The sequence below is a fragment of the Bos indicus genome, chromosome 3, assembly GCF_029378745.1.
Source record: "Bos indicus isolate NIAB-ARS_2022 breed Sahiwal x Tharparkar chromosome 3, NIAB-ARS_B.indTharparkar_mat_pri_1.0, whole genome shotgun sequence".
Classification (NCBI taxonomy): Eukaryota; Metazoa; Chordata; class Mammalia; order Artiodactyla; family Bovidae; genus Bos; species Bos indicus.
Window position 1 is genome coordinate 6,833,423 of NC_091762.1, and position 25,653 is coordinate 6,859,075.

Here is a 25,653-nt window from a genome sequence, read left to right on the forward strand (position 1 = left end):
TTCTCTGCCCCTGCCTTTCCACCAAAGGAAGCAGCAGAGGATGTGCTCCTTCCCAGCAACCCCACTGCTGGGCATACACACCGGGGAAACCAAAATTGAAAGAGACACATGTACCCCAGCATTCACTGAAGCACTGTTTTCAATACCTAGGACATGGAAGCAACTTAGATGGCCATCAGCAGATGAATGGATAAGGAAGTTGTGGTAAGTATACACAATGGAATATTACTCAGCTATGAAAAGGAATTCATTTGAGTCCGTTCTGATGAGGTAGATGAACCTGGAGCCTATTATACAGAGCAAAATAAGTCAGAAAGAGAAAGACAAATACTGTATATTAATGTATATATATGAAATTTAGAAAGATGGTACCAACGATCCTACATGCAGGGCAGTAAAGGAGACACAGATGTAAAGAACAGACTTTTGGACTCAGTCGGAGAAGGTGAGGGTGGAATGATTTGAGAGAATAGCTCTGAAATATGTACATCGCCATACGTGAAATAGATGACCAGTGTAATGCATGAAGCAGGGCACCCAAAGCCAGTGCTCTGACAACCCAGAGGGATAGGGTGGGGAGGAACGTGGGAGGGTGGTTCAGGATGGGGGGGACACATGTATACCTGCAACTGATTCATGTTGATGTAATGCAAAAACCCATCCCAATATTGTAATTATCCTCCAATTAAAATAAATTAACTTTTAAAAAGAGGAAAAAAAGAAACCCATGACTAAAAGCATCCCTGCAGGATGGCTGGTTCCTACATCTTCAGCAGTGGTCTCATTACCTTCCCAGTGGCTCCTATATCAGCATCAGCAAAGCTACTATGGTGTGGGGAGGGAAGGGGGAGGATAGTACTTCTTTGAACGTGAATACCATTTACCTTACACTGAAGACCATTTACCTGGCCTTAAGAAGTGTGGTTAGTGGTGAGGGTGGGGATTATTAAATGCTAATTAAAGGAAATCACATGAATCTAGATATCCCATTGCTTTGTCACCACTCTCACCTAATCTTAATTTATCCACTAGAAAGTATATTTAACACCCCATGATCAATGAGTGGATTATTTTCCCCCAATATGTATTACTGAATCATGCAGTGGTAACTATTGGGTTGGGCAATATTTTGGGTTTTCTGTAACATCTTACAGAAAAACCCTGAATGAACTTTTTGACCAACCCAATATAATAATTTTCTCATTGTAAGGATGGATTTGGAGATATTTATGAAGAGCATCAGAGTACTTCTCCTAGGAGCTCCGAGGAATGGTGGCCCAATAGATTTGGGAGCAAGTTTGGTGTGATCACTGACTTAGAGCCAGACATCCTGGAATGTGAAGTCAAGTGGGCCTTTGGAAGCATCACTACGAACAAAGCTAGTGGAGGTGATGGAATTCCAGTTGAGCTATTTCAAATCCTGAAAGATGATGCTGTGAAAGTGCTGCACTCAATATGCCAGCAAATTTGGAAAACTCAGCAGTGGCCACAGGACTGGAAAAGGTCAGTTTTCATTCCAATCCCAAAGAAAGGCAATGCCAAAGAATGCGCAAACTACCACACAATTGCACTCATCTCACATGCTAGTAAAGTAATGCTCAAAATTCTCCAAGCCAGGCTTCAGCAATACGTGAACCGTGAACTTCCTGATGTTCAAACTGGTTTTAGAAAAGGCAGAGGAACCAGAGATCAAATTGCCAACATCTGCTGGATCATGAAAAAAGCAAGAGAGTTCCAGAAAAACATCTATTTCTGCTTTATTGACTATGCCAAAGCCTTTGTGTGGATCACAATAAACTGTGGGAAATTGTGAAAGAGATGGGAATACCAGACCACCTGATCTGCCTCTCGAGAAATTTGCATGCAGGTTAGGAAGCAACAGTTAGAAGTGGACATGGAACAACAGACTGGTTCCAAATAGGAAAAGGAGTAAGTTAAGGCTGTATATTGTCACCCTGCTTATTTAACTTATATGCAGAGTACATCATGAGAAACGCTGGGCTGGAAGAAACACAAGCTGGAATCAAGATTGCTGGGAGAAATATCAACCTCAGATATGCAGATGACACCACCCTTATGGCAGAAAGTGAAGAAGAACTAAAAAGCTTCTTGATGAAAGTGAAAGTGGAGAGTGAAAAACTTGGCTTAAAGCTCAATCAACATTCTGAAAACGAAGATCATGGCATCTGGTCCCATCACTTCATGGGAAATAGATGGGGAAACAGTGGAAACAGTGTCAGACTTTATTTTTTTGGGCTCCAAAATCACTGCAGATGGTGATTGCAGCCATGAAATTAAAAGACGCTTACTCCTTGGAAGGAAAGTTATGACCAACCAAGATAGCATATTCAAAAGCAGAGACATTACTTTGCCAACAAAGGTCCATCTAGTCAAGGCTATGGTTTTCCCAGTGGTCATGTATGGATGTGAGAGTTGGACTGTGAAGAAAGCTGAGCACCGAAGAATTGATGCTTTTGAACTGTGGTGTTGGAGAAGACTCTTGAGAGTCCCTTGGACTGCAAGGAGATCCAACCAGTCCATTCTGAAGGAGATCAGCCCTGGGACTTCTTTGGAAGGAATGATGCTAAAGCTGAAACCCCAGTACTTTGGCCACCTCATGCGAAGAGTTGACTCATTGGAAAAGACTCTGATGCTGGGAGGGATTGGGGGCAGGAGGGGAAGGGGCCGACAGAGGATGAGATAGCTGGATGGCATCACTGACTCGATGGATGTGAATCTGAGTGAACTCCGGGAGTTGGTGATGGACAGGGAGGCCTGGCGTGCTGCGATTCATGGGGTCACAAAGAGTCGGACACGACTGAGCAACTGAACTGAACTGAACTGTGGCTGACAATAGCTTCTGTTCCTACAAAGGGCTGGATTCAAACATTTAGGAGACCCAAGCACTGAAAATATAACACCTTCCCTACTCCCACCTCACCAAGTACTCCGTTATAAAAAATAATACTCAGTGTAACATGAAGTATAAGAACATTCAGTAAAGTTCTGATTTTTTCATGATGATTGTTTCAATACTTTTTTGGAAACCAATTTTCTATTTATTTCTGAAAGAATTTGGAGATGCCGCTGCTAGTGCCTTAAACACCTTCATGTAAAACAACATTGTAAGTGAATCCAGGGTCCTCACTTCCATCATTTCACTTGAAACCAGGGCTCATTTGTTGTATAGTCTGCTGATAACAAAGATGGAGTCTTTTTGTGTGTTGAACTCTTTTCTTCCTATGTACTGCCCAAGAATTTCTTCACCAGCCTTCTCTTTGCCCTAACCTACCCAACTCAAATGAAGACTTAGATCTAAAAAATCTGAAATTCCTTTCAATATCCATACTACTTAGTAAATTAGGGCTAGAAATTAGAATTTCTGCCCTATTTAAAGCAATGTTCCTTTTTTTTTCTCTCCTATATTACTTCTGCCCAAGGCAAGAAGGAACTGGATGTAGGACCACCAGGAAATGCAGAGTCATTGAAGTTTACATATGTATATAGGATAACAGTAGCCATCCTGAGATCTTTGACAAAACATGTTTTGTAAATGCTGGCAAGTACTTGTCATCTGGAAAATGAAAGTGGGGAGCACCTGGGAGCCCAGAGGTGGTCCTTCCTCCAGCTAAGCAAAAGGCACAGGACAGCCCCCTTTTTCCAGAGGGCATGGGGCTCCTGTGGATCTAGGAGGGGGAAGAAGTTAGCACCCTAAGTCATAAAAATGAAAGAGGTGAGTAAACATCAGGGAGTTGTGAAAGGGAAACAATGGGAAGAGCATCAATCATCTTTTATCCTGCAAAGCCAAGTCTGTCACCAAAAACACAGCAAAAGGATAAGAAAGTAACTTTTCACACTCCGCTGAGGTATCCCCATAAGTCTAGAATTTACATCTTAGCTTGACATTCAAGTTTGACATCTCTTTGGTAATGAATGGCTGACCAAAATGCTTAGAAAACTCTTCACCTCCAAACATAATATTAATAACAGTTAATTTACTCTTCACATACCACTAACTAATCAAATGAGAATTTTTAGGGAAAAGTAAAAGGAAAGCACTTCTATTATCAGAGGTATGAACACACCAGTGAGGAAAGAAGCATGATGAGGAAGACATCAGCTCTGCACATGGTCAAACCAAGAGAAGCCAAATCTGGAACTGTACCCTGAAACCTAGAATGACAATCATCACCCTCTGGGAATAACCATTTTCTATTTATCACTTATAGGAAAACAGCCCTGTGTGCATTATATACCCAATACCCATTCCAGTATTCTGGCCTAGAGAATTTCATGGACCATACAGTCCATGGGGTTGCAAAGAGTCAGACATGACTGAACGACTTTCACTTCACACTCACACAAAGTATTCAGATGTCAGCTTACATATTACTCCACATTTGTGCTCATGAAGACTTTACTGCCTTCAATTTTCACATCTAAAAGAAGCAGGATCTGAACCCAGCGCTTCTGATAGCAGTCTCAGTGCTTACACCATTTCTCCATGACCTGCTCTCTTCCATGTTTTGAAGTTATGAGTAAAGTTGCCATAATCATCTGTATTTAGATTTCTGTGTAAACATAAGTTCTCAATTTGTTTGGGTAAATACCAAGGAGCATGATTTCTGGGTCACTCATACGAATATGTTGATTTCTGTGAAAAACTGCCAAAGTGGCTGTGCAATTTTGTATTTCCAGCAGCAGTGAATAAAAGTTATCACTGCTTTCTTCAGCACCAGTATGGGGTGCTATCACTGCTCTGGATTTCGGCCATTCTAACAGGTACTGTAATGATAATTCGTTGTTGAAATGATAATTCATTGTTGTCTTAATCTGAAATTTCCTGATGACATACAATGCTAAGCATTGTTTCATGTCTACTGTGGCTTCGCTGGTAAAGAATCCTCCTGCAATGCAGAAGACATGGGTTCGATCCCTGGGTTGGGAAAATCCCCTGGAGAAGGGAACGGCTACCCACTCCAGTATTCTTGCCTGGAGAACCCAGTGGATTATATAGCATGGGGTCGCAAAGAGTTGGACTCAGCAACACGACTGAGCAACTATCACTTTCACTGCAATCTGTGGGCTTCCCTCGTGGCTCAGGTGGTAAAGAATCTGCCCACAATGCTGGAGACCTGGGTTCAGTCCCTGGATGGGGAAGATCCCCTGGAGAAAGGAGTGGCAACCCTCTCCAGTATTCTTGCCTGGAAAATCCTATGGACAGAAGAGCCTGGCAGGCTACAGTCCATGAGGTTGCAAAGAGTTGGACATGACTGAGTGACTAACACTTTTTGCCATTTGTATATCTTCTTTGGTGAGCTGTCTGTTCATTTTCTTTTGCTCATTTTCTTATTGTTGAATTTGAAGAGTCCCTTACACATTTTAGGTAACTGTCCTCTATTGGATATGTCTTTCGCAAATATTTTCTCCCAATCCATGTCTTATAGTCTCATTGTCTTGATACTAGCTTTCACAGAGCAAAAAATTTTCATTCTAATGAAGTCCACTTTATCAATTTTTTCTTTCAAGGATTGTACCTTTGGTGTTGAAACGTCATCACCATACCCAACGTCACCTAGGTTTTCTCCTATGTTATGTTATAGTTTTCTGGTTTCTCATTTTATATTTAGGTTCATGATCTATTTTTAGTTCATTCTTGTGAAGGACAGAAGGTGTGAGTCTAGATTTGTTTTGGTTTTGGGGTTTTCTTTTGCATGTTCAATTATTCCAGCACCATTTGGTGAAAAGACTATCTTTCTCCATTGTACTGCCTTTTATTCTTTGCAAAAAAACAGTTGGCTATATTTATGTGGATTTATTTCTAAGCTCTCTAGTCTGTTCTATTGATCTACTTATCTTTTTTTTTTTTTCAGCAATACCACACTGTCTTAATTACTGTAACTCTATAGTAAAGTCTTAAAATCGGGTAACATCAGTCCTCTGACTTTGTTCTTCTCCAGAAGGAGAAGGGGATGACAGACGATGAGATGGCTGGATGGCATCACCAACTTGATGGACGTGAGTTTGAGTGAACTCCGGGAGTTGGTGATGGACAGGGAAGCCTGGCGTGCTGCGATTCTGGGGTCGCAAAGAGTTGGACACGACTGAGCAACTGAACTAAACTGAACTGAATATTGTGCTGATTACTCTGGATCTTTTGCCTCTCCTTATAAATTTTAGAATCAGTTTTGTGATAGTCACAAAATAACTTACGGGGATTTTTACTAGGATTTGGATCTATTTATAATTTCCTTTGATATTATTTTAACATTTTATCTCAATTTTAAAAATCTGTCTAGTGTACACATTCTAAAAGTAGAACTACATCTGTCTGAGGAATAATTAGCTATTCTTAAGTAATATTTTATTTATTTATTTATTTGAAGGATAATTGCTTTACAATATTGTGTTGGTTTATACCAACATTATATATGTGTTGGTTGCCATATATCAACATGAGTCAGCCACAGTACTCCTGAGTAACTTTAACTCCCACTGCTCTCTTCTTTAGGTCAACTTGTTCCCCAGGCTCTCAAGAGAGTACATCCTAAAGAACCAACCCCAGCAGGCTTTGTATACTTCACCACTCCTCTAAACTTCATATGCCTCTGCGAAATCACAGTCCTGCAAGGCCTTTTGTTGGTATAGCTCCCATAGGGCCTTCCAAGACAATCTTGCACACAGTAAATTTTGCTGGATTTGCTACTATGAATAGTGTTCAAAAGGCATTTGGACCAACCATCTCCATAGGCATAGTGCTTTCCTGCTTACAAAGTTCCTACACAGTATCTTCTCTGAACCTAAAGGAAGGGATAAAGACACATGAGGAAAATAGATGAGGAAATTGAGGAACACTGAAGTTAAAAGCCTTGAGGTAAAAAAAAACCTAGAAAATGATGGTGCTGAAATCAAAACTTACTACATATTTGCCTCACTACCTTTTGCACACAAGGTTCTATTCTTCAGAAGCCCTCCCGGTTATACCCCCGCCCTGGAGTACACAGCAATATGTTTGAGCAGTAGGTCCCAGACACTCTCCTCAAACATTTTTGGAAGGTCTCATTAAGCACAAAGCACAAGCCACAGACAGTTGAGTGAGTGAATACATTAAAGACAATTCTGATCTCCACGAGAAGCCCAGCTGAACCCAGGAGCTTCGAAGTAAGTCTAAACCCCTCTTAGAATCTCTCTGACTTTTCATTGCTCTTCCAGGCCTCAGGGATACTTGGGCTAGCTCAAACCTAACCTTTCTCGGTCCTTAGAGACCAAGATGAGAGTCCAGCTAACAAGTAGTGTGCATGCTCAGTCATTTCAGTCGTGTCCGACTCTCTGCGACCACATGGACTGTAGCCCACCAGGTTCCTCTGTCCATGGGATTTTCCAGGCAAGAATACTGGAGTGGGTTGCCATTTCCTTCTCCATGGGATCTTCCTGACCCAGGGATCGAACCTGGGTCTCCTGCATTGCAGGCAGACTCTTTACCATCTGGGCCACCAGGGAAGCCCCAGGTAATAAGTAGACAATCTGCCAAATTCTGGGACCTTTGTTGCTTGGAGAATTACAGAACTTGGAAATATCTAGTAGTTCTATGCACAATAGAAAGCAAAAAATAAGAAAACCAAAATAAGAAGAGAATTATTTTCAACCAAATCATATCTGAATAACACAGTATCAACCATAACATGTCCAAATGCAAGCAAATAAAATTAAAAGAGATGGAGAAAGTTTAGAGAGACCATCACTTTAGCCATTAGGTGATTGTTTTTTCAGTGACTATCCTTGGACAGGCATCTGGACATCTTGGTTCCTCTGTTAAGCTATTGTTATTAGAAAATGTTAAGCAAAGTGTGTTATACTCAGAAGTAGTCAATAAAAGCTTGCTAAATTGAATTAAACACAGAAAATACAGTTGAATTGTTGTGGGAACCCAAAGCAATCAGGGAGATAAACAGGTTAGAAACCACTGAGAAATGTAGCCAGATGGGGAAAATGGATAAGACTTGGGCATTAGAAGCAGGAGGGGGAAATGTGGTGAACATCAGTCCAGGCCAGTCCTCCCTCCGGTGGTCCCTCCAGCTTGGAGCCCCTGTGGGACAAGTGAGCTACTGGATGACTACTCCAGAAGCACAAAATTTGATTTCTCCTTTGTTAACTCATCTCTCCCTTTCCTAAATGCATTTAGTTATGATAGCACTAGCAATTGTGACCCATACTATTTTACACTGCCCTTTAAATCTTTCCATCATAATAGGATTATTTGTCCAATATATTATATATTTTATCCCTCCTTCCCTACCTGTCCCAAGGTGCCAACTCTTTTTTCCTTCAGGTGTTGCACAGACCCCTAACCAAGTAATCCACTCTTGTGCTTAATTTCCTGTAAAGATAGCATTATGCACAAGTCTGTTTTGACCATTAAGGGAAAGGTTGAGGAAAAGTGAGGTAAGGGTGCATAAGGGAGTGGGGACAAGGAAATGAACTAACAGTTGTCTTTTCAAATCGAAGAGGACAAGTTTCCAACAGATTACATCCATGCTGCTTCCCAGGTGGCACCACTGGTAAAGAACCTGCCTGCCAATGCAGGAGACATAAGAGATTTGGTTCGATCCCTGGGCGGGAAGATCTCCTGGAGGAGGGCATGGCATGGCATGGCCACTGCAGTATTCTTGCCTGGAGAATCCATGGACAGAGGAGCCTGGCGGGCTACCATGCATGGGGTCGCAAAAAGTCAGAGTGAAACAGCTTAGCACACACCCACATAGTGAAATGAAAGAGATCTATCCAAGATAACAATCTCCATGATTCATACATGATGGGCTTTTAGACCACAGAGTATTGAAGATTCCACCAGAAAAAGTAAGAGAAGTGAGCATTCCCTTACTCGGACCATCTACTGTGTGCTGCTGCTGCTGCTAAGTCGCTTCAGTCATGTCCGACTCTGTGTGACCCCAGAGATGGCAGCCCACCAGGCTCCCCCGTCCCTGGGATTCTCCAAGCAAGAACACTGGAGTGGGTTGCCATTTCCTTCTCCAATGCGTGAAAGTGAAGTCGCTTAGTCGTGTCCGACTCTTAGCAACCCCATGGACTGCAGCCTTCCAGGCTCCTCCGTCCATGGGATTTTCCAGGCAAGAGTACTGGAGTGGGGTGCCATTGCCTTCTCCGCATCTACTGTGTATGAGGCTGTATGTCAGCCTCTTTGCAAATCTAATGGCACGTATTTTGTATAACAAACCTATGAGACAAGAAAAATGAGACCTGAAGATGTTAAATATTTTGCCCAAGTTTACATGGCTAGTAAGTGGTGGCAAAACCAGAATTTAAACCCATGTCCTTTCCACTGCAAAAGTACTTTGAGAAGTATTATCTGTAGAAGGGGATTTTGCTCAGTGAATGTTGTTGCCTGGAAGAATGTCGTTGGACTGAGGATATGGGAAAATAACTGAGCTGAAAGAGCCAAAGCAATGGTGCCATACTAATAATAAAAACAACCATCATCAGCGTCACGTATTAGCTACGTGCCAAATGCTATGCTATATACTCACAAGTGGCATCTGTAATACCTATTCGATGGGAGTTACCAGCCTTACTTTACCATATAGGAAACTGAGAGAGTTTAAGCAACTTGCGCAGGGTCACAAGGTCAGTGAGTACAGAGCTGGGAGTGGAAATCGGGTCTGTCTGACTTCACAACAGAAAGAGTTCACAGCCTAGACAAGTGGTCCACATAAGGGGAAAAGGCAGATTGTGGACATTTTGAGGTGGTCTTGACCCAGCTCAAAGCAGTCAGCTAGAGGAAAGAGGCATGCCCACCAGAGAAGGGAGGCACTGGCCGCTAAATTCTTGACAGCACACCAGGGTGGGGCCGTCCTATAAAGGAGGTCCTCACTTCACGCTGCAGAGTGACTGAGAAGACAGACTTGGAGAGTTATCAGCAGAGATTCAGGTTGGACTCACGTGGGAAACACTTCAAAGTGCTCATTTCCACCTTCAGCTACTCTTACTTAACTGATCCTTAAGGTCCACTCAAAATTCCTAACATAGTGGTAAGCAACCCACATTGTGGACGGTTGCTGAATTCAGAGACGTTCTGGGAGGCCTGGGGATGCTGGACGCATATCTGGACCGAGTTGTCATTTTTGGGAGAAAGTCAATTCAAACACTGCACGACTTCAAACAAGGCAAGGGGCATAAAGAATCCAGTGTGTCTGTGTTGTGGGCAGGTCACCATTTATGTCAGCTGGTACACAACATCAGAAGGTCTGTGGAGGTCGGTTTTTGAGGGGCTTTAGCTTTCTGGATGCCCGGGAGACGTGCCTGAAAGTGGATCTTATAAGGGAACTTGGGAGAAGAGTCTGAGAGCTAATGCTAATTTAAAGTGGTATGACATCCACTCACTTCATTGTCTAAAATAATGCCTTTAGCCAAATCACTGTAAAATTCTGACTAGATCCCCAACCTTCTCACCTCTTTGGTTTAGACCCTAATCACCACCTCCAAAATCTAACAGTGATAATTGTTATAAAATTCACAGTGCATACTTTAGGAATTCGCAAAGCTTTCTCCCATATGTATTTGATATATGCATAATCGTAACAGGAGCAGAGGTGATGACATGAAATCAGTGTTTGTTGAGCACTAGATGCTAACTTAGAGTGTTTCATGTACATTATTTCAGGAAGTTTTTGTAACAGTCCTGTTGTTGGGGGAGAATGGTGTGGCATCAACACACAGAGGGGTGGGAGGCACTCTAATACTGTAGTGTGCCTATTAAAATGTAATCATGAGCTTCCTTGGTGGTTCAGTGGAGGAGAGTCCAGCTGCCAGTGCAGAAGACATGGGTTCGATCCCTGGCCCAGGAGGACCCCACATGCCGTGGGGCATCTAAGCCCATGTCCCACAACTGTTGAGCCCGTGCTCTAGAGCCCGGGAACCATAACTACTGAGCCCACGTGCCCTAGAGCCCTTGCTCCCAAACAAGAGAAGCCACCACAATGAGAAAAGCCTGCACACGGCAATTAGAGAGGAGCCTTTGATCACCGCAACAGCCGGTGCAGCAACGAAGGCCTGGCACAGCCAAAAATAATAAATAAATAATACAGATCTTTAAAAAACGTAATGATATGAAATGATCTGGACTAGATTTGTTACATGTGATAGATAATTCATATGACTTAATGTCTGGGAAGTGATTGTATAAGAAAGGAGGCAAGCAGTGAGCTAACAGAGAGGCTAGAGGAGAGAGAGCGGGGGAGACTCCTCTGGATGACACTCCCACTCTGTGCTCAGACATTGTCTAGGAGAAGCTCACTGTTTTCCTCTACTCACACACTCACTTCCTGGAGCTGGTGCAGGCCCCACAGGTGAAGGGCTCAGACCCACAAAGGGCCCCCCAGGAGAGACACTGATTACAAGGGTCCCCAACTTACCTACAACGTCTTTCCAACTTGACTACAAATCACAGGTTGCCACAACCCATCCCCCACCTCCACCACCCCCTTTTAGATTCCATCATTTGCTAAACCAGCTCACAAAAATCAGGAAAACACTTAATGTGTGATGTGAAGTGAAGTAAAGTGAAAGTCACTAAGTCGTGTCCGACTCTCTGTGACCCTATGGACTGTAACCTGCCAGGCTCCTCCGACCACGGAATTCTTCAGGCCAGAATACTGGAGTGCGTAGCCATTCCCTCCTCCAGGGGGTCTTCCCAACCCAGGGATCGAACCCAGGTCTCCCGCATTGCAGGCAGATTCTTTACCATCTGAGCCACCAGGGAAGCCCATACACTTATGGGTATTTATTAATTATATATTAAAGGATATGGATTAAATGGGGCTTCCACAGTGGCTCAGCGGTAGAGAACCCACCTGCAATGCAAGAGACCAGGGTTCAATCCCTGGCTTAGGAAAATCCCCTGGAGGAGGGCATAGCAACCCACTCCAGTATTCTTGCCTGGAGAATCCTATGAACAGATGAGCCTGGTGGGTTATAGTCCAAGGAGTCGGGCATGACTGAAGCAACTGAACAGCACAGATAAACAGCCAGCCAAAGAGATACATAGTGCAAGACAGCGAAGGAGCTTCTGTCCCTGTGGGGCAGGGATGCACCATCCTCCAAATGCATGGTTGCGTTCACCAACCCAGAAGCTCCCCAAACTTGATCGTTTGGGGATTTCCATCACGTGGGCATGATTAATCATTAACTCCATCTCCAGCCCTACTCCCCTTCCTGGAAGGCAGGAGGTAGGGCTGAGAAGCCCAAGTCTTCCTGGGCACCAGCCTCCATCCAGGAGCCCACCCAAAGTCACCTCCTTAGAAAAAAAGACAGTCCTATCACCCAGAAAATTCTGAGGGACTTAAGAGCTCTACCCTAGGAACAGAGGTCAGAAGCCAAATATTAAAACAAAAGATGCTCCTAATACTCTCATCACTTAGGAAACTGCAAGGGTTTCAGAAGCTCTGTCCCAGCAACCAGGGAAAGAAACAAATATACTTTTTCTGCATATGTCACAGACATGGATATTGTTGGAGTTACAATTTGTAGATTCTAAGTAAGAGAAACTGGGAATGCCTTCCACACTTCCCTTAACTTCAGTGTTTATAAAGCAAACAGCTCTTAACTAGAAGCAGAGGCAGGGCCTCCCCAGCACCTGCTGGGTCTCCACACCGACCCCCCGCCACCCTCATTCCCAGGACCAGAGGTATCCCTTCTGACCACAGGTACAGATGAGGGAACACGAGGAAGATCCAGGGTCAAGGAACAACCCTTAATCAGATATGAAGCTCCTGAAAAGCCATCTCCTTCGAGGAGAAAGATGTGAACTGATCCTAACAGACCTTCCTTGTTCAGAGATGGTGCAGACCCAGGCAAAGGAGGCATGGTGTCCTTCAGCGCCCACCAAGCCCCTGGGTGAGGTAGTATGACCAGGCCAGGCACCAGAGGAAAGTTTCAGACAGAAAGTCCGGAGATATCCCCTGCAAGGAAGGACTGCTTCCATTCAAAAGAGATGGGCACTAAGACAGAATTCCCCCATTGCAGCCACCCTCCCGCCAGCATCAGCAGGCGCTGCCTCACATTTCATCCCAGTGTCCAGCGTCCATTGTCACAAGAACCATGTGGGGAAGCCCTTCACAGCCTTCAGATGGCATTCATGTCCAATATCTCCTCAAACAATAATACAGAAAAGAAGTGCTATTATTCCCATATGATACATACAGAGGCCAAAGTACAGAACAGAAGATCAACTTTGCCAAGTAGTAAAAGAGAGAGCCAGAGCTTGAACTTGGGTCTTCAGAACCTAAATCCCAGGCTCTTTGCAGAACAAAGGTAAATATATACCAAACACCCAGAAGTAATGCACAGAGCTGCCCACCTGCAACCTCTTTCTGGTATCCAGACAGATAACCATCCAAGTGCGGAAGTGGCCTCTAAAAGAGGGTCCGCACGGCTCCCCTCGTCTGACATCTTCGCCCCCTAGTCACCAGTCACCCACCGAGGGAAATGTGGAGTTTGACTTGGAAGTAATCAAATGTGTGTATGGAGTGGGGGAGGGGAGTGCTATTACAGAGTGAGTCAGAGCACAGAGTTTAGAGTCAGACATTCGTGAGTTTGAACCTCATTAGCTCTACTTCCTTTTGCAGCTCACTCCACTTCTCTGTTTTAAGGTCTTTATTCATAAAATAGGAATAATGTCTCCGGAACTGTGAGGATTCAGACAGATTACAGATGGAGAGAGAGCTCTGAGCATGGAGTCTGGGGTAGAACAAGCACCTGGCTTTTTTTTTTTTTTTTTACACACTGACACACAACCAAAGGTGACCACAGATACCATTTGCTGATGAACCACTATCGGGCATCCTCTCTTGAGGATAACTAATGTCCTTGTGGTGACTTGTTAATTAAACTGCCTCAGCCTCATGAATGTGGAGGTGTGGAGTGCAAAGAGCCCTGGGTTAGCAGGAAAGAGAACTTCGATTTCATCTGCAGCTTCACTACGAATGTTGCTGTGTGACCCTGAGTGTGTCAGTCCCACTCTGGCACTTCCACCGCTTGAGAAATGAGGGGTCATGAGGGATCTCTAAGGCTCTTTACAGACCTGACTCTCATTCCTCCAGGGAAAGGACGCAAAATGGTGCTGAAGCCCTCCTGGCCTGAGCAGTGCAAACTCCCGCCTCAAATGGCTGGCCTAAGAGCTTCAGCCACTTGGAAAAATCCTCTTTCCCCTTGGATGAGACTCTTGAACCTCAGCCAGGACTCAGAGGTCCCAACTGCAAACAGTCACAAGTCATTTGATAACAAAGGGAAAGACACCCCGGCCAGCGAGTTGGGGAAGATGAGGCTCGGCACCAACTGAAAAATACGCCAGCTAGCCCCCCACCCAGCCACCCCAAACCTCAGGGTGAAGCCACTGCTTACCCGAAGATGTCCTTCTCACCATTAAGTCTGCAACTCCCCTGAAAAACCAGAAGTACTAAAAGCTGTCCTCTCCCAAACTCAGGACCCTCCAACACCACTAGTAAGTGCCGAAAACTTAGCTCTCTGCTCAGGCTTCTCCATCTCTGAAATCAGCTCTGCGATCGGCCTGTCTTGCCTGCCAACAGTTTCAACTCTACGGACGCTGTTTATTGTATCCTGCAGTTGCGATGGATTCGTTTATTTTGCCTCAGTCTTCTTTGGTTAGTAGCGCTTTATTCTTCTCTCCATAACATAAATCCAGCCTCCCCAGATGTGAAACCTTGGATTTCTCAAGCCTATGGTGACCCATTTCCTTCCCTTCCTGGCCTGACTTGAAATGAAACTCCCTCCTGCCTCCTTTTTCAAACTTTTCCTGAGACATCGGGAGAAGGATAGTTACAGCTTTCATTTTCGGAAAAGTGAAAAAAAAAATGAAGGAAGAAAAAAAATCAAAACACATAACTTACGTTCATCCAGAAGTGCACAGTTTTGGATGGAAGAAAACAGAGCTATAATCCACTGCGTTCCCCCAACCTGAAAAGAAGAATCTGTTGTGAAACGCTTCTTTTTCCACTTTGCCGGTGGAGGAGCCCCGTGGTAGGCATACATCCACAGGCTGATGCAAGATGCCTTTGAGAGAAACCTCACATTCTGAGGATTCCTGGGAAAGCGCCAGGGATCCCAGCATCCAATATATTGCACATTTGGTTTCAATTAGGAAGGGGGTTGGGGAGGGAAGAAGGAAAGTCACCAATCAGAGCTGTTTTCTGTTTAGAGACTATTTCTTTTGACCCAAGGGGCCACGGGCAAAGCTATAATTTACAGCAAAACCCATTCATAGAAGAAAAAATATGTATAACCATAGGGCAGACTTAAAGACACAGTTCCCTTCCGCCTTGTCCCCACCGCATCCATCCCCAAGCCCTCCCCTTCTTCCATCTAAGATTTGGTCCCCACCCTGTGACCCCCACCTCATTTTTCTTACTTGAGCTGAAGCTATGAGCACAACTTAAGGTTTGGATTCTTCCTTCTCCAACCGAAGCTTCCAGGACAGTTGGGTCACACACATGAAGCTGATCTTTAGTGTTTTATCCATGAAAGCCCAGAGCTGAGCCCTCCCCTCAAAAGCGTTTATTTAATCCTCCCCTCCACCCCTACTACCTCCCCCACCAAAAAAAAAAAAAAAAGAATTAGATAGTTTGAGAGTCTAGGATTCCTTTTTTTTTTTCACTCAGTTCCCAGTTGATTGCTTCCTCTGAGGGTCTGTTGCTGTCCTGAATCCATGCTGCTAAATGAAAACACAAGCATTTACAAGGACTTTCTAAATTATTTTGAAACTTTTTTCCTCTTTTTTTTTTTTTTCTATCCACTGCTGTGAAGAAGATCACGTGAAAGGAGAGTGTAAGTGACAGGGAGGAACCCTTCCTCTGCTCTTTAAAAGAGTAACTAATAATCCTCTCCATCCATCAAGGCTCCTGGCATTAACCCTTCAGAGCCTGGATCCTTCCTTCCCAAGCACAGGCTTGGTTTTTCCTGGAGGTCTCGATGCTCTGTGAGTACAGGAAATGCAGGGTAACCAGAGACTTAAGGTCAGCAGATCCAGAGAGAAAGGCAGATGGCAAAAGAGGTTGAGAAGACCCAACCCACCTTTGAGCAATGCTTCCTCATACAAAGACCTTCTACCTCGGGGCTCTTAAGTGATCCCCACCTCTTCCCTGTTGTACTTTGGCAGGTAATCTGGGATTGCACAGCCCCCAAGATGAGCAAGGAGAGAGGTGGGACTAACCGGAAAAGGAGAGCAGAAAGGGATCATGCAAGGACATACTCATAGTAAGTTTGAAGACCAAGATATTTCAGAAGAGGAAGGGGAAGGCAAGAGGACATCCAATTGGCATGGCCATGAGGAGTCAAGCTGCCAGTGTTAAGTCCTGAAAAGGCCTTTAAGCTCAACCAGAAAGTGGCCTTCCAAGTCTGTGCTTTCCAGATGGAAGACCCGGAGAGCGATCAGAGGGCAGACACAGAGATGACTGAAGGTAGACAACAAACACCAAAGAGGAGACACTAGAACTCAGGGCATTTTACAAAGAGAAAAACAATGCAGAGACAAATCTATTAAGAAGACTTCAGATAACTTAGACAATGCAAAATTAGCTGAGGGTGACAGACTCAGCTCAACTCAATAAATATGTATTGAGCTTTTATCAGGCACTTTACTGGGTGCTTGCTTGAAACAACTACAGATGTCTTGTTACAGAAATAGTCCTAGAATCCTCCCAGATATCTAGGCCTATAATCATTCACCTCTTTGGCATGACCAGGAAGAATGCACTGATTAGCCTGACCTATAATTTCACGGATTTAGTGAGACTACAGTTCAAATGTGGAAAACAGTGTAATAACTTCATGAAGCCAGAAGCTAATAACGGACAGATAACATATGCGTCCTCAAACACCAGTATTTAAGGTGGTTCAGCTCCATAGTCAGGGCTGGTTGTCTGTCTGTGTATCTGTGTAACTAGGAGTCCAGCTTGAGCCAGTGATGCTAACTACAGAACTCAGACACGCCGGGGTCTGTCTGAGGAAGGGTGGGTAGGGATGTCAAGAGTCTATTGCTGGGACTTTCTTGGTAGTCCAGCAGTTAAGAATCTGCCTGCCAATGCAGCAGACATGGGTTCGATCTTCCCTGTCTCCACATGCTGTGGAAAAACGAAGTCCTTGTGCCACAACTACCGAGCCAGCGAATCTAGAACCTGAGCTCCACACCAAGAGAAGCCGCCAAGATGAGAAGTCTGCACCCCACAAAGAATAACAGCCCCAACTCGCTGCAACTAGAGAAAGCACACACAGCAACGAAAACCCAGTGCAACCAAAAATAAACATTTTTTTAAAAGAATCTATTGGTACACAGACCAAGGAGACTATAGGGAAAAACTCTCTGAGTGAAGAGAGAAACAAGGGACAAAAGACAGCCCCAAGTACAACCAAGCTGTGTCAAAGATAAGGAAAAGCTCTAGAAAATTACCAAGTATATCACTCAGGTTGTGTGTGTATGCTCAGTCACTTCAGTCATGTCTGACTCTTTGTGACCCCACAGGCTGTAGCTCACCAGGTTTCTCTGTCCATGGGACTTTTCAGGCAAGAATACTGGAGTGGGTTGCCACACCCTCCTCTAGGGGACCTTCCTGACCCAGGGATTGAACCCGCATATCCTGCATCTCCTGCATTACAGGCAGATTCTTTACTGCTGAGCTACAAAGGGAGCCCCATCACTCAGGTTGCTGCTGCTGCTGCTGCTGCTAAGTCGCTTTAGTCGTGTCCGACTCTGTGCGACCCCATAGACGGCAGCCCACCAGGCTCCCCTGTCCCTGGGATTCTCCAGGCAAGAACACTGGAGTGGCTTGCCATTCACTCAGGTTGCTGCTGCTACTGCTGCTAAGTCGCTTCAGTCGTGTCCAACTCTGTGCGACCCCATAGACGGCAGCCCACCAGGCTTCCCCGTCCCTGGGATTCTCCAGGCAAGAACACTGGGGTGGGTTGCCATTTCCTTCTCCAATTCACTCAGGTTACTCTTAGACAAATCTGAGAGTCTCATCTTGAATTCTAAGGAGATGCTACCAAAAATAGAGCAAAGAAAAGCTGAAAGCCGTATTTTACTAAAATATCTGAGGGATACTGAAAGCATTAGGAGGTATCATCAGATTTGACTCTCCACTTTGGAAGACAGCTCTGGTTGGAGGAGAGGTGTATGCTCCTTCAGACTTGACAACAGCCACTGATGGCTCAGTGATAAAGAATCCACCTGCAAAGCAGGAAACCTGGGTTCAGTCCCTGGATCAGAAAGATCCTCCAGAGAAGGAAATAGCAACCCACTGCAGTATTCTTGCCTGGAGAATTCCATGGACAGAGGAGCCTAGCAGGCATGGGGTTGCAAAGGGTCAGACAGGACTGAGCAGCTAAAATACACACAGGCTGCTACACAAAGCTGCAGCTGAGAAGAAAGAAAATGGCAAAGGCCATTTTAAAGCTGAAAGTGTAATTCTCAGAATACACAGAAAAATATTTCCTGGAGATTCTCATAACTATTTGACAGAGTTTTGAGTAAGGCTGGAATTCCTAAAATTGTGGGAACAGATGTGGAGAAATATCATTTTGTTACTCTTTTGTGAACAGATTTTGCCTCCTGGAATGGTTTGGGAAACATGAGTCATTGCAACCAGAATTATTTATGTTCCATGGGAGGTAATCCATCCTAGTTATGAGGACTGTTTCACACTAAAAATGAATTACTGACAAACATATAGAATTCCATTACCGGAACTTTACGAAAAATAAGACAGATCTATCCGGAATGGCCAAGATACAGGATTAATTAAAAGTAAGGAAATATGCAAGATGATTTTTTTAATATCTTTTCTAGTCAATAAACCCAGCTCCAAGTAAATACCAGTGTTAAAGAGTTGAAATAACTATAGTATTTCTGTCTCCAAATTCTCAAGGGCTGGAGACATTTGTGGTGCCTTAGGAAGTAAAATAAAAGCTGGAAATAAAAGGAATGTAACTCAGTTTAAGAAATACACGCACATACATCTTAATATCTTAACAGGCTATACAGGTATTCACAGAAACCAGACCCAATTGGTACATTTAAGCTTCTGTGCTGTGCTTAGTTGCTCAGTGCATCCAACTCTTTCAACGCCACCAACTGCAGCCTCCAGGCTCCTCTGTCCATGGGGATTCTGCAGGCAAAATACTGCAGTGGGCTGCCATGCCCTCCTCCAGGGGATCTTCCCAGCCCAGGGATCGAACCCTGGTCTTCAGCATTGCAGGCAGTTTCTTTACCGTCTGAGACACCAAGGAAACCCTGGTACATCTAAGATTCACAAGGAATTAAAACCAGAAATTAGCCACTTACACCTGGAGTAACAGGCAAATTTGGCCTTGGAATACGGAATGAAGCAGGACAAAGACTAATAGAGTTTTGCCAAGAGAATGCACTGGTCATAGCGAACACCCTCTTCCAACAACACAAGAGAAGACTCTACACATGGACATCACCAGATGGTCAACACCGAAATCAGATTGATTATATTCTTTGCAGCCAAAGATGGAGAAGCTCTATACAGTCAACAAAAATAAGACCCGGAGCTGACTGTGACTCAGACCATGACCTCCTTATTGCCAAATTCAGACTTAAATTGAAGAAAGTAGGGAAAACCACTAGACCATTCAGGTATGACCTAAATCAAATCCCTTAGGATTATACAGTGGAAGTGAGAAATAGATTTAAGGGACTATATTTGATAGATAGAGTGCCTGATGAATTATGGACTGAGGTTCTTGACATTGTACAGGAGACAGGGATCAAGACCATCCCCATGGAAAAGAAATGCAAAAAAGCAAAATGGCTGTCTGGGGAGGCCTTACAAATAGCTGTGAAAAGAAGGGAAGCGGAAAGCAAAGGAGAAAAGCAAAGATACAAGCATCTGAATGCAGAGTTCCAAAGAATAGCAAGGAGAGATAAGAAAGCCTTCCTCAGCGATCAGTGCAAAGAAATAGAGGAAAACAACAGAATGGGAAAGACTAGAGATCTCTTCAAGAAAATCAGAGATACCAAGGGAACATTTCATGCAAAAATGGGCTCAATAAAGGACAGAAATGGTATGGACCTAACAGAAGCAGAAGATATTAAGAAGAGGTGGCAAGAATACACAGAAGAACTGTACAAAAAAGATCTTCATGACCCAGATAATCACGATGGTGTGATCATTGACCTAGAGCCAGACATCCTGGAATGTGAAGTCAAGTGGGCCTTAGAAAGCACCACTATGAACAAAGCTAGTGGAGGTGATGGAATTCCAGTTGAGCTATTTCAAATCCTGAAAGATGATGCTGTGAAAGTGCTGCACTCAATATGCCAGCAAATTTGGAAAACTTAGCAGTGGCCACAGGACTGAAAAAGGTCCATTTTCATTCCAATCCCAAAGAAAGGCAATGAAAGAATGCTCAAACTACCACACAATTGCACTCTTCTCACACGCTAGTAAAGTAATGCTCAAAATTCTCCAAGCCAGGCTTCAGCAATACGTGAACCATGAACTTCCAGATGCTCAAGCTGGTTTTAGAAAAGGCAGAGGAACCAGAGACCAAATTGCCAACATCCACTGGATAATCGAAAAGGCAAGAGAGTTCCAGAAAAACATCTATTTCTGCTTTATTGACTATGCCAAAGCCTTTGACTGTGTGGATCACAATAAACTGTGGAAAATTCTGAAAGAGATGGGAATACCAGACCACCTGACCTGCCTCTTGAGAAATCTGTATGCAGGTCAGGAAGCAACAGTTAGAACTGGACATGGAACAACAGACTGGTTCCAAATAGGAAAAGGAGTAAGTCAAGGCTGTATATTGTCATCCTGCTTATTCAACTTATATGCAGAATACATCATGAGAAATGCAGGGCTGGAAGAAGCACAAGCTGGAATCAAGATTGCCGGGAGAAATATTAATAACCTCAGATATGCAGAAGACACCACCCTTATGGCAGAAAATGAAGAGGAACTAAAATTCCTCTTAATGAAGGTCAAAGAGGAGAGTGAAAAAGTTGGCTTAAAGCTCAACATTCAGAAAACGAAGATCATGGCATCCGGTCCCATCACTTGGGCTCCAAAATCACTGCAGATGGTGACTGCAGCCATGAAATTAAAAGACGCTTACTCCTTGGAAGGAAAGTTATGACCAACCTAGATAGCGTATTGAAAAGCAGAGACTTTACTTTGCCAACAAAGGTCCGTCTAGTCAAGGCTATGGTTTTTCCTGTGGTCATGTATGGATGTGAGAGTTGGACTGTGAAGAAGGCTGAGCACCGAGGAATTGATGCTTTTGAACTGTGGTGTTGGGGAAGACTCTTGAGAGTCCCTTGGACTGCAAGGAGATCCAACCAGTCCATTCTAAAGGAGATCAGCCCTGGGATTTCTTTGGAAGGAATGACGTTAAAGCTGAAACCCCAGTACTTTGGCCACCTCATGCGAAGAGTTGACTCATTGGAAAAGACTCTGATGCTGGGAGGGATTGGGGGCAGGAAGAGAAGAGGACGACAGAGGATGAGATGGCTGGATGGCATCACTGACTCGATGGACGTGATTCTGAGTGAACTCCTGGAGTTGGTGATGGACAGGGAGGCCTGGCGTGTTGCAATTCATGGGGTCACAAAGAGTCAGACACGACTGAGTGACTGAACTGAACTGAATTAATTCCTAATTAATTTTCTTCTCTCTTTTTCTTTTTTTCTTTATTTTCTTCTCTTTCTCCTTCTTCTTTATTCTCCCTCTGTCCTCTCCCTCTCTCCCCATCTCTCTCTCTCATTTATCCATTCATTTTCCACCTCTCTCTTACACATCTTGCTTTAACCTATTCTTTTTCAGCAGACCAGACTTTTCTACTTCTTTTCACACATTATTAAAAATGCTTACCCTAAAATGAGGTCTTAATTCTCAAATACATATATCTCCTCACTTCAAGGAAATGACAAAGAGTGGCTAGTTTTCTGAAGCCCAGTTCTGGAATCCTGAGATGAAGAATTTGACTGATCAGGTGTGTTTCAAGTATTCATCCTCTATCTCTAAACTGTGGAGGGCAATGATTCATGTAATATGAATATCACTCCATCACACTCACTGGTGGGTCAGTTCTCGGAAAAGAGGTGTCATACATTGAAAGACAAGACAAGATATCTGGACAAAGCTAATCCAAAAAGATACATGCACCCCTATGCTCATGGCAGACCTATTCACAATAGCCAAGACATGGAAACAACCAAAATATCCATTTTGGATGAATGGATAAAGATGTGGTACATATAAACAATGGAGTACAACTCAGCCACACACACAAAAAAAGAATGAAATAATACCATTTGCAGCAACATGGATGCAACTGCAGATTATCATAGCAAGTGAAATTAGTCAGAAAGAGAAAGACAAACACCATATGATGTCACTCATATGTGGAATCTGAAACATGGCACGAATGAACCTATGAAACAGAAACAGACAGAGAGCAGACTTGTGATTGCCAAGGGGAGGGGGAGGGGTGAGGGGAGGACTAGGAGTTTGGGGTTAACAGATGCAAACTGGTATATACGGAATGGGTAAACAACAAGATCCTACTATATAAGAAGGAATTATACACAATATCCTGGGATAAACTATAATGGAGAAGAATATAAAAAAGAATATATATGTGTGTATAACTGAGCCACTTTTCCTGTACAGCAGAGAGTAAGACATTATAAATCAACTATACTTCAAGTAGAAAATAAATTCAAAAAGGACAAGCCAAAAGTTTCTGCTACATCAATAATTAACAAAGCCTGATAACCCCTGGATTTTAAAGAAATTGTACCTCACCAAAAAAGAGAACAATGTATAGAATGAAGTCTTATTGTATACACATTTAACTGAAGTACCAGTTTTAGAACCTAATCCTTAAAATAAGATATCTTTTTATTAGTTAATCTGTCCATAATACATAAATCCATTGACATATATGTCATAAAGTCTTAATTAAAAAAAAATCAACACAGAGGAAATCTTGTAGGCAGTAGAAATACTCTGGTTTTCTTCAGCAGAGTGGTCTTGGTGTCCAGTTGGCTGCCTAGACTTTCATTTGGCTTCTTCCTGAGTTAAGCTCATGATTCATGAATCTTTGTGTGCTTAAGAGTTATCCTATGGAATTGTGAATACTATCTTTATGAGCAATTTAAAGGTTTCAGATATAATTTTTGAGATTATCACAAAAGCATGAATATTATTTTTGTGGGAGATTTCAATGTCTCAAGGATAATCTTAACCCTGAGAGATTCGTTTTCCCTCTATGGGCTGGGTCTTAACACTACATGTTACCCAAAGCTGCTCTCCTCTAATAGACTTTAGTGGAAAATAAGCCAAGCCCAAACCTCCATGAACAGAGTCACCTTGAACAAGTCATTAACTTTCCCATCTATAAAATGAGGGATGATATGAATATACAGCTCTCAGAGTTGTGAGAATAAAATGAGATCAGGAAAGAATAATTGACTGAGTACTGACTGTACACCAAGCATTCTTCTAAGAATTTACACTTATTACTTCATTTCTCAACAGAACTTTATGGGATTAGGTACTAGTATTTCTCCAACATTCATATGTGAAAATTAATGCACAAAACATCTAACTTGCCTACAGTCATAACTGGTGAGCTAGATTACACGTATGTATTTATGTACATATGTGCTTTGTTGATAGTAAAGTATGTGTGCTTATGGGTGAACAGGAAAGATGTAGAGAGGGTGGGGAAAGAGTCAGTTCTTAGTCACTCAGGGATTGAAGGCTGGTTGTCCACTTGGAGAATCAACTACGTATTCTCCTTTCCGTCCTTTCCCCCGTGAAGCTCACCTTTGTGTCATGGCGTCTCAGCACTTCCACCAGAAAAAGAAATGAGAACATTTAAAACATTAGAATCATTCTGTCTGTGACTCTCCCATGGACAAGCTGAAAAGTCACATAAAGAGGAAGTTGAGGTTAATGGCCAAAATAAGGTTCTTATTCGCTTGTGTTTTTAACAATGCTACATATAATATTTCACAGAGTAAAGGAGTGCTTTCACAGACATGACTTCATCTGATCTTCAGACAGCCCCAGTATGTACTCAGTGCAGATATTAATATCCTCCTCTGACACACAAGGAAAATGAAGCTCAGGGAAGTAGTAACTTTCTTGAAGTTGTTGCTCGTAAGTGGCAGAATCTGAGTTGGAATCCATTTCTTCCCATCCTCAAGTGCTTTTTCTGCCCATTTGGTATCAAGAACACACCTGAGAACCTCTAGCCTCTTGCTTTACACCCAGTTCTCGTGAACTAGGTTACCTGATTTCCTGTCTGATTTTCTTTTCTCCCATTATAACAAATCTTCACTTTGGCAGAAATTCTGAGATGAGAGGGTGAAAAAAAGGTACAGAGAACTCAGAAGTGTAACTCAGCTTAGATTCCCTAAGGAGAGTGAGGGCTGCAAAAGGAGTTTTTTAAACAATGCATTTCATAGTCTCACCCTAGGAATGTAACCCTTCTCTGGGCTTAAGTCTGGAAATCTAAACTGTCCTTGTCAGATAAGAAAGTAACCTACTTTTAAATGTCTTCAAGAGAACAGGATCTTTCAACAGCCGGAGTGTTTATCAACACTCAGTGTCAAAAGTTCTGCTTTTTATCTATCCCGAATCTCCCCTACCAGTTTACCTCCTCGTCTGCGCTCTGCAAAAACAACCCTCAGCTAGTTAAACTGTCTCCCAGCTCCTTAGACACACATACACATCTTTCAGAGCAGAGTGGAGTTTGAGCAGCCGTATCATTTTTCCATGTTCAGGCCCAGTTTGGAGCAATCATTTTATACATAATGATAACCCTCCTTATGAAATTTGAAGACCCTCAGCTGCCTCGCATCCGGACTGGGTTTTTTCCGGCGTCTGGAAGAGAAACACCATAATCCCCACTGACTGTCCTGTTAGGGATCCAAGAAGTCCTTGGAAAATCAAAGGACTTTTAGTTATTTGAGTCTCACTTTTAGGGATTCATCCTCTTTTCCTTGTGTCTCTCTGGAGAACATTCAGAAGCCTGAGAGGTTAATATCTCTGAGTTCCTGGGGGGAGAGGTCCTGCATAATTATTGAATATAATTTTATCTTCTAAAACATCTCACTTTAGAGACTCTGTTTGCTTAACGCTCCGTCATTCATCTCTCAATGCATAACTGCACCCACTGCCCTGAGTTACGCTGTAAACATCACCTCTCTGTTTCTAACGCACAGCACATTTCAAAGCAGAAAGGAATTTATAGTGCCAATGTTATTTTTCCAAGTACAATTCCAGTTTGGAATGTCCAGCAGCACTCAAATCGCCTTTCAAGATAAAGACCAGATTCTGATTCTATGTAATCCTTGCGTGCTTCTGGGAACGCTCAAATGTTAGACTTACGGATGGAATCCATGTTTTCCAGGGCCCTTGGTGTCCCAGAGAGGAACCATTTATACCAAGCCAGGCTGCATCAGAATTCTCCTGTGGCCTTTTGCCAGAGCTCTCACAATGAGCAAGACAAGCTTCAGTTGCAAGACCCACATGACACAAAGCAAGGGCAAGTTCTTCTATCCCGAACTTACTTCAGCATAAACTGGAAGGA

The 25,653-nt window shown here is 43.3% G+C and overlaps 1 protein-coding gene across 3 annotated transcripts in view; it reads right to left on the reverse strand.

The window, feature by feature from the left end:
* The window catches only part of DDR2 (discoidin domain receptor tyrosine kinase 2), a 183,378-nt gene extending 167,921 nt beyond the window's left edge, over window positions 1-15,457 (reverse strand). Inside the window, exon 1 of one of the 3 annotated variants that reach the window (XM_070782702.1) lies at window positions 15,437-15,457. The gene's annotated coding sequence lies outside the window, so the exon portion shown is untranslated. Of the gene's footprint in view, window positions 1-14,412; window positions 14,754-14,918; window positions 15,131-15,436 lie in introns of those variants that run through there. The other 2 variants (XM_019986902.2, XM_019986911.2) reach the window with 2 other exon arrangements.
* Window positions 15,458-25,653: the final 10,196 nt, after the last annotated feature.